The sequence below is a fragment of the Adiantum capillus-veneris genome, chromosome 17 (assembly GCF_014529385.1).
Source record: "Adiantum capillus-veneris isolate H3 chromosome 17, ASM1452938v2, whole genome shotgun sequence".
NCBI classification, from domain to species: Eukaryota; Viridiplantae; Streptophyta; class Polypodiopsida; order Polypodiales; family Pteridaceae; genus Adiantum; species Adiantum capillus-veneris.
The window spans coordinates 100,633,618-100,641,843 of NC_140947.1; positions in this window are offsets into that span (position 1 = coordinate 100,633,618).

Below are 8,226 nucleotides of genomic sequence, written 5' to 3' on the forward strand. Positions count from 1 at the left end.
AATTATATGGCGAAGATAGTGCACTTCTATCATAAGTCACACTTACTTTCCTTGGCGTAAGCTTGCGTTGACAAAATAAGTCGAACACTTTTTGATGATATACTAAATGCTCCTCTTTGGTAGCATTATAAACAAGTAATTGAGGAGTATGGTTTTAAAACACTACCCTTATGTGCGATAAGTGTAGTTGGAGCATTGGTCTGGAAAAATGGCATAACAAAAAACACATAATGGTCAAAGCATGTTTGAAAGGCAAGTCTGGATATAGCAACAAGTCATAACATACTTGAGTCATTCATAAAGCCAAATGGAATACCCAAAAACTCATAATGGTCGAACCGTGTTTGCAAGATTGTTTTAGGTCTATCAACAAGGCCCATGTGTACTTGGAGATACCCAAAGCGAACATATTTTCTTGTAACCTAGAGTGTTTCATGTGATTATTCGAACAATTTATTTACCCTTGGTAATCAATAGTTGTTCTTTACACATTAACCGACTTCAAGCCATGGTAATCGACACATGTACACATAGTTCCATCTTTTTTCTTTATAAATAAAATAGGAAAATTCCATAGTGAAGAATTGGGTTGAATAAAACCCCTACTAAGAGGTCAGCCAATTATCGTCATAACAATTCAATGTGCCATGCTATCACATCGAACACAAATCCCAATCAGAAACTATTTTTTCTTTCTCATTGGTTGGAAGAGACTCCTTTTGAATACTTTCTTGAAAAAAGCATGTATTTTAGGACGGTTACGGTATATACATCATCCGCCACTTGTAGGCCTTGCCTTCAAGTGCGAGACTCATGTGCATTGCCTTGAGCGCATTTGGAGTACAACATAACCTATGGATATCTGGGGGATATCGCCCCATTCACTAAGAAAAGTATCCATGGTTTCTTTGTTACAATCCTTGTCTATTGAAAAGTAGGGCAAGACTGCTCTCCTCTCAAAGATGGTGAAAGTGTTGATATTCAGTCATAAGCAAGCATCAAAATCATGAAAATGTTAGATGTGTCATTTTGAGCCAAATTCTTCCTGAAGTGAGCAAACCTTGACCATTCTATGGTCTTTTTTGGCCATTTTTACTCAAAAAAGACCCATTTTAAGCATAAAAGGCCCAGATAACTTGAGAAAATTCCTTAATTTTATTAAAAAATTCCCTTGAGCTTAGTTTTTGTGCTAAACATGATTTCTCTAATTGCCATGATCTCTAGACACATTTTTGACGATCGTGCATGCCAACTGCTATTTTTGGGTAATAATCTTCGACATCAAACTTTTTGGGCAAGAAGAATATGCTATCATGATACACATGACATATTCATATTCTAAAATAAAAAAAGGGGCATCATGTAGAGGGAGGAAACACCCAAATGTGGCATGTCCGAGGCCACAACTCCCTTGTAAGATATGTACATGATAGCAACTGTGGCATTTGTTTTCACACTATGTACATTGTAGCATTCACCCCCACACATACAAACCAATAAAAAGTAAGGTGGAAATTTCATTTCACATCAACCCCCTCCAAATTTACACATCCTCCGACATCTGCCAACATCTTTGGTCTTCACCCTAATCAATTTTCATCGGAGGGGTGTTTGTAAGCCTTCCTCTTACATGTAGCATTGCTTATTGTGAGCATCAATGCACCCATAAGCCATAGATTCGATCCACCTGGATCAAATGACCATAGTATATCACGTACATGCATGAAAACAAAAAACATCCTTGGTCCTTAATCTAAATCAAAATGCTTCATAATGCCCAATGCATAAACCCTCCACACATACTAACCTCTTTTAGATGGACACATGCTTTTAGCATGAAGGAAACTTAAGGAAGCATCATCACCTAAAGCATCTCGTACATAGGCTTGCACAAAATCTTTATGAATTCTATTAAATACAGATTCTATAATTCTCAAATTCATAGATATTTAGAAAAATTATGAATTTCTTGTCCGAAGATACCTTGTAATCTCACATGCTTAAAGCAGAATCATCACCGTTGGTAGGCATGTAACCATGTGCGTGTGTGTTTGTGTGTGTGTGTGTGTGTGTGTGTGTGTGTGTGTGTGTGTGTGTGTGTGTGTGTGTGTGTGAGAGAGAGAGAGAGAGAGAGAGAGAGAGAGAGAGAGAGAGAGAGAGAGAGAGAGAACTTCTTGTATGAAAAGCCATGCACTCCTTTGTCCCATTTTTCTCTAATACCACCAAGATAGCTAGGTAACTAATAGTGAGCACTCCTCTTGTCCAACTCCCTATATATACATAAATAGAATTTTAACTGCTCTTTAGTAGGACTATTCTTGTTCTCGCATTGAGTTGGTGAGAGAATAACTCAATGTGGTCGTTCCAAGCTGCATAATCCTTGATCTCCTCCATGAAGGCTACCAATGCTACCTCAATAGCTTGAAGATGAGAGAAGAAAGTCTGCCAATAGAAGAAGTGCAATTGTCCTACATAAAAAAAATCTATAACTATGAAACGAACATAGTATCTCACTGTGTGTGTGTGTGTGTGTGTGTTACCATAGCCCCAACGAGATTTCTCGAGCGAACTAAAACCCGAGCATATCTAAATGGAATCTACCTATCTTGTGCTATGTCATTCCATGTATAAGTGAAAGGTGCTCAGTTGTTGTCTGCCTTTGCAATGTCGCACAACATTGGGCCTCACAAGCATTGAGGTTTCACATTGCAACAAGGTGGCTCAACCTCAACATCGGGCAAGGTGTGGGACTTATATATAGGAATCATTGCTACATTGTTTCTCTCTACTTATCCTGCATGATTATGGCGATACGATCTGTAGCTCCAATCGGTGCCTGTCATGCAGCTGGACATCATTGGAGTTATGGTAGTACTCAATGATGATCCGAGTAAATCTCCATTGAGGTTGGATGTCATGGCCCGAGTAAGGATGGCCGGTGTCAAAGTCTCCACCGAGTAACTCTAGTGGGCATCCTTACATCACAAGTCAAGATGCACTCTAGACTTGAAGGTTATGACACTCAGTTTTCCTCTAAAGAGGCAACGTATTTCTTCTCTGATGGCTTCGACTCCTCAACTTCCTCCTTCACTTATTCATTCTTGGCCTCCTTGTCACCAACTTGCAACCCTTGAAGAAACTCACCCACCTCCTTGGGGTGCCTGACATCTCCTTTTGAGCAGCCTCAAAATCTTTTTTGATATGTTGGAGGATTTTCCACACTCCCAAAGAAAATGCAAAACGTGATGTAAACCTGGCCAATAAAATTTCCATTGAACTAAGGCATACGTCTTACAAATACCTGGATGACCAGCACTTGGACTATCATGAGACAAATAATATTTGTCACCTAGTGTCTGAGTCCTTTGGCAAACATACTCTACCCTTGTGGAGTAAGTAGCCATCGTTAATGGAAAAATTCTTCGATCGCTGAAGCTCTTCTTGAGTAGGGGTTGAGTTCTCTGTGTTGGAGTTTTATCTGCATGTGCAGAAACATGTTGAGCTGGCTGTGTAAAGACATGTGAGTGTGAGGGATCCCTTCTTAAAATTGCACTCCACACTTTAGCATATGATTGATCTTGTGCATACTTGCCACATAATGACTCCAAAAATTCTCTCTTTATTTCTGTGAAAGCAAGTGAATTAATTTGAGGCATCCGGCTTAGTGCATCCGCTACTACATTATATCACCCCTTGCGATATCGTAGCTTACAATCATAATCTTGAAGGATCTCTGCTCATCTAGCTTTACAACCCTTCAAGTCCATTTGAGTAGTAAACCATTTTATACTCTTATGGTCAAAAACTACTTCAAACTCGGTACCATATAAATAGTGTCGCCACTTTTGTAAAGTGGGAACTATGACATAGAGCTCCCTCTTATAGACATAATAATTTTATTGAGATCTATCCAAATTTTTACTTTCAAATGCTATAGATCTTACCTCTTGGAGAAGTACCACACCAATTGCTTTATCATTAGCATCAGTCTCTGCCACAAATGACTTAAGTGGGTCAACGATTGCTAGGATGAAAGCAGTGGCTATAGCTATCTTGAGCTGTTCAAAACTGCGTTGTTGGGCTTCTTCCCAAGAAAAGGTCTTACCTTTTGCTTTAAGTTAATCCGTCATCGCAAGAACGATTTTGGAATTATCAGCGATATATTGTCGATAAAATCCAGCCATGCCTAAGAATATTTAAAGCTCCTCAATTGTGTTGGGATATAGCCATCAAATAATGGCAACGACCTTGTAAGTGTTCATCTTGATGCCAGGATAAGATATCACATGACCGAGGTATTGTATCTTTGTTTTAAAGAAATCACAGTTTCCTGGCTTAGCATAGAGGGCATGAGTTCGTAGCTGTTCAAACACTAATCGTAAGTGCTCACTGTGTTCATCTTCAGATTTACTGTAATGAGAATGTCATCAAGGAAAACCACAATAAATTTTCCAAGATAGGGGCGTAAGACACTATCCGAGTGTCATAAATATAGCTGGAGCATTGGTTAAACCAAAAAGCATAACCAAAAATTCAAAATACATGAACCGTGTTCTAAATTCAATTTTAGAGATATCTTTCAAAAGGATACATACTTGGTGGTATCCTAAATGAAGATCTATCTTTGTATAGTATCTTACCTCATGGAGTTGATCAAACAACTCATCCACTCAAGGTAGAGGATACTTGTTCTTGATGATTATGGCGTTTAACTCGCGATAATCTATGCACATGTGCATAGTACCACCTTTCTTTTTTACCAATAGAATTGGCGATGCCCAAGGCGAAGTGCTAGGTCTCATGAAACCACAGACGAGGTAGTTAGCCAACTGACTCTCAACCTCCTTGGCCTCACTAGCACCCATACGATAAGGTGGTTTACTCACCGCTGTAGTGCCCGATAGGACATCTATGCCATTCTGCACATATGTGTAGGGGGTAAACCCGGCGGTAAATCACTTGAGAATAGATCACTATACTCCATGAGTAAGCGAGTCAACTTTTGTTGTGCAAAAGGAGAAAGTAAACTAGACTTATGATGGGATGGAGAAGCTTGTAATTCCTTTAATGTTTGTTTTACAACACTTGCACATTGCTCAATATAATTAGAATTGATTGCACTTTGCTCTTTAGAATTGTTAGTACTTTGATTTTCATTAAAATTCATTGCACTTTGCATACCATAACTAAAATCCATAGCACTTTGCTCTTGAAAATTCACAAGACTTGGAGACAAGGAGTAACACAAAAAGACTTCATCTATTACGTTTGCTTTCTGCAAAATAGAAAACTCGGATGTACATATAAGAGGTGCTGATGGTATATTTTTCTCACCAACCAAAAGCACATGTTTACCATTCTCCATAAAGGATAAGGAGTTGTGTTCATAACTAGTGTGCAATGTGTCTCCTAAAACATACAGCCACTCCTGCCCAAAACTACACCACCACGATCCATGTTCATAACTTGAAAGTCAAGGGTCATCGTATGATCTTGAACAATAAGGTCAATCCCTTAAACTACTGTGTCCCATACTTCTTTATCATTTCCAGACATCTGTTCTATCACATACTTGTGGGAGCAGGGAGTCTGTGTAAGCTTCAATTTCTTGACTAGCTTATAGTTCAAGAAGTTATGAGTTGCACCATCATCCACTAAAATATGAATATGTTGTCCGTTAATAGTGCCATACAAGAGAATCAACTCATGGGGTCCAAAGGTGGGCTGCCACATTGAAGCAGGCACAGAACACTTGTGCTTTTCTTCCATATGAAGAACCTCTACAACACAATATTTAGGAGATGAATCTAATGTGAGGCGTTGCACCGTGTGCATGGCCTTTTCTTTGCCTTGCAAAAGAGGACAATCCTTCTTGCTATGCTAGTCCGAAAGACATCTAAAACACAAATTGTGTTTATTTGTACGCTCAAAATCGGCAGTGCTGAGAGAGCCACGTGGAGTATTTCGTGATCCCCTCGTGATTGCTTAGGCTTCTTAGCCACTTGTGGGTGTGGAGAGGTAGATTGCCTCTTGTTCCTCTTGGAATGTGTGGGAGATCTACCTTGCCATTGGCTCTTAGATGAATTTCTCTTACCAAAAGTATTTTTAAAGTAGGAAACATTTTCCTTCCTCTCTTGGTCATCATCATACGTTTGGGCATGACCGATGGCTTCTTCCAAAGTTTTTGGATGTTGGGTCTTGATATGAAGACAATAGTCTTTGTCAAGACCCCTATTGAAACTCTGTATCTTTTGAAATTCATCTAGACCTTCTAGTTTTAATATGATTTTTCGATACTTAGAAAGATACTGAGTGAGACAGAGGCTAGACATGTGGCATGTATCCCATGCTAATCAATTCTTATATTCTTCATTGGAGTCCAAAAACTCTTTGGAAAAATAAGCTTGAAACGTAGCCCAAGATTGAGGACGAGCATATGTTGAAAATGTTATCCACCACTTATAGGCCTTGCCTTTAAGAGATAGACTTGTTTTCACAATTGCTTTAATATCTGGGGTGTGTCTTAGCCTATGAATATCACTCTATTTGTGTAAGAACGTATTGATCGCATCCTTGTTGTGATCACGCTCTTCACCGTGAAACTCAGGAATGGTGATATTCTATGAGTAATGCATTTCTATCTTCTGTATTTTATGAAGCACTTGCCTCATGGACTCTTTGACTCGTGCAAGCTTGGGTTTTTTAAACCGTACCAGCTTGGGCTCCTTGAGCTGTCTGTGAATTCATAAATTTCACAAGTAGCTCAGTAAGGTTTGTAACATTTGCATTTAGTGCAAAGAGGTTGCGTTAAAGTATGCTTTAACAATTTTCCAAAGTCTTGAAAACAGCCATATCCACAAGGCCATGATCTCCCAGATCATCATCGTCATGCATATTAATGTCGGCAGCACCCGTGGTGGCCGAATTTTGATGTGCGTGATAAAAATCAAAAGGTGTGTAGGTGGGATATTCTCGTCGGCCGTGGTAAACACACGCTAATGTAGAGAGAGAAAAAACGTCAACTTGTATCTTGTAAAGCTTGAAGTCGTCGTGTTTTTTATGCTCGGTGACTTTTGCATTGTAAGTGATCCTCGCCTTGCGGAAATTGCAACGCTTCACGTCTTGTTCTTTGTAAGAACACCTTCGTTGATTCTTCACAAAAACTCGTCACTTTTGTGAAGCTTTTGTTCACTTATGAAGCTTCTTACTTAAAGAAAAATGAATCTTGAAAGAAAACTTGCCTTTCTCTAAGGAGTGAAAAGAAGGGTGAAACTACTTCCTTGAAGTTTGTAGCTTTCCTTTCCTTCTATCTTTCTTTGTGAACTCAAGTATGCTATCTTTCCCTCTTGTATACAACAAGGCTCAATAGGTTAGATAGTAGGGTGTTGGTCTCTTACCCTCATAGGGTGGGTTCAACCCTCCTACATCCAAGGGTTCAAAGGACTCTAGCACCAACCATACTTGAGTTTACATGTGCGTCTTCTACCGGATCTGGAACCTCTTGCACTTCCTCGACAATCGGAGCTTCCCTAACTAGCATCTTTGGCATTGAAATCACTCTGTCTCTTTGCAGCCACAAAACCCTCGACTCCTCTTGCATCGGCACTTCTCTTTGCACCACCTTTGGCCTTTCTTCCATCGCCTAAACCTGCCTAGGCACCACAGCATTTGACAAGCCCTCCCTAGATTGCTTCTTCTTCAAAATCTACTTGGTCCGGCCTGTTGCAAAATTTACTACTTTCATATATGTAACAGGCCCGTCCGCTTCAAGTTTATCTCGAACATCCTCATGCAGGCAATCCATAAATTTTATCAACTTCAAATAATCAACATTACCAACAAAAATTACCTCCATAAGGTGTCTCCAATAGGCTTTGAATTTCCACTTGAATGCTTGAAAATCACCATTCAGCTTCCGCTTTACTTCATGCACTTGCACATCCTATACATACTGGCATCTAAAAGCTGCTTCTTAAGTCATCTAGTACACCTTTTCTCCATCGTGCAGTCCATTGCACCATATTTTTGCTTTGCCACAAATGAAGAGCGAAAAAACTTGAACCACACCCTCTTCTCTTGACAATCTACTCTCTAGCACAAATAGACCATAATCCTGCAACCAGGTTTCCGCAGCTTTGGCCCTAGTGAAAATAGAAAAACCTGACCATGCCATCTTTAATAGCACCTGCTCTTTAAAAATTGCACCTCCAACAGCTTCCAAACCAC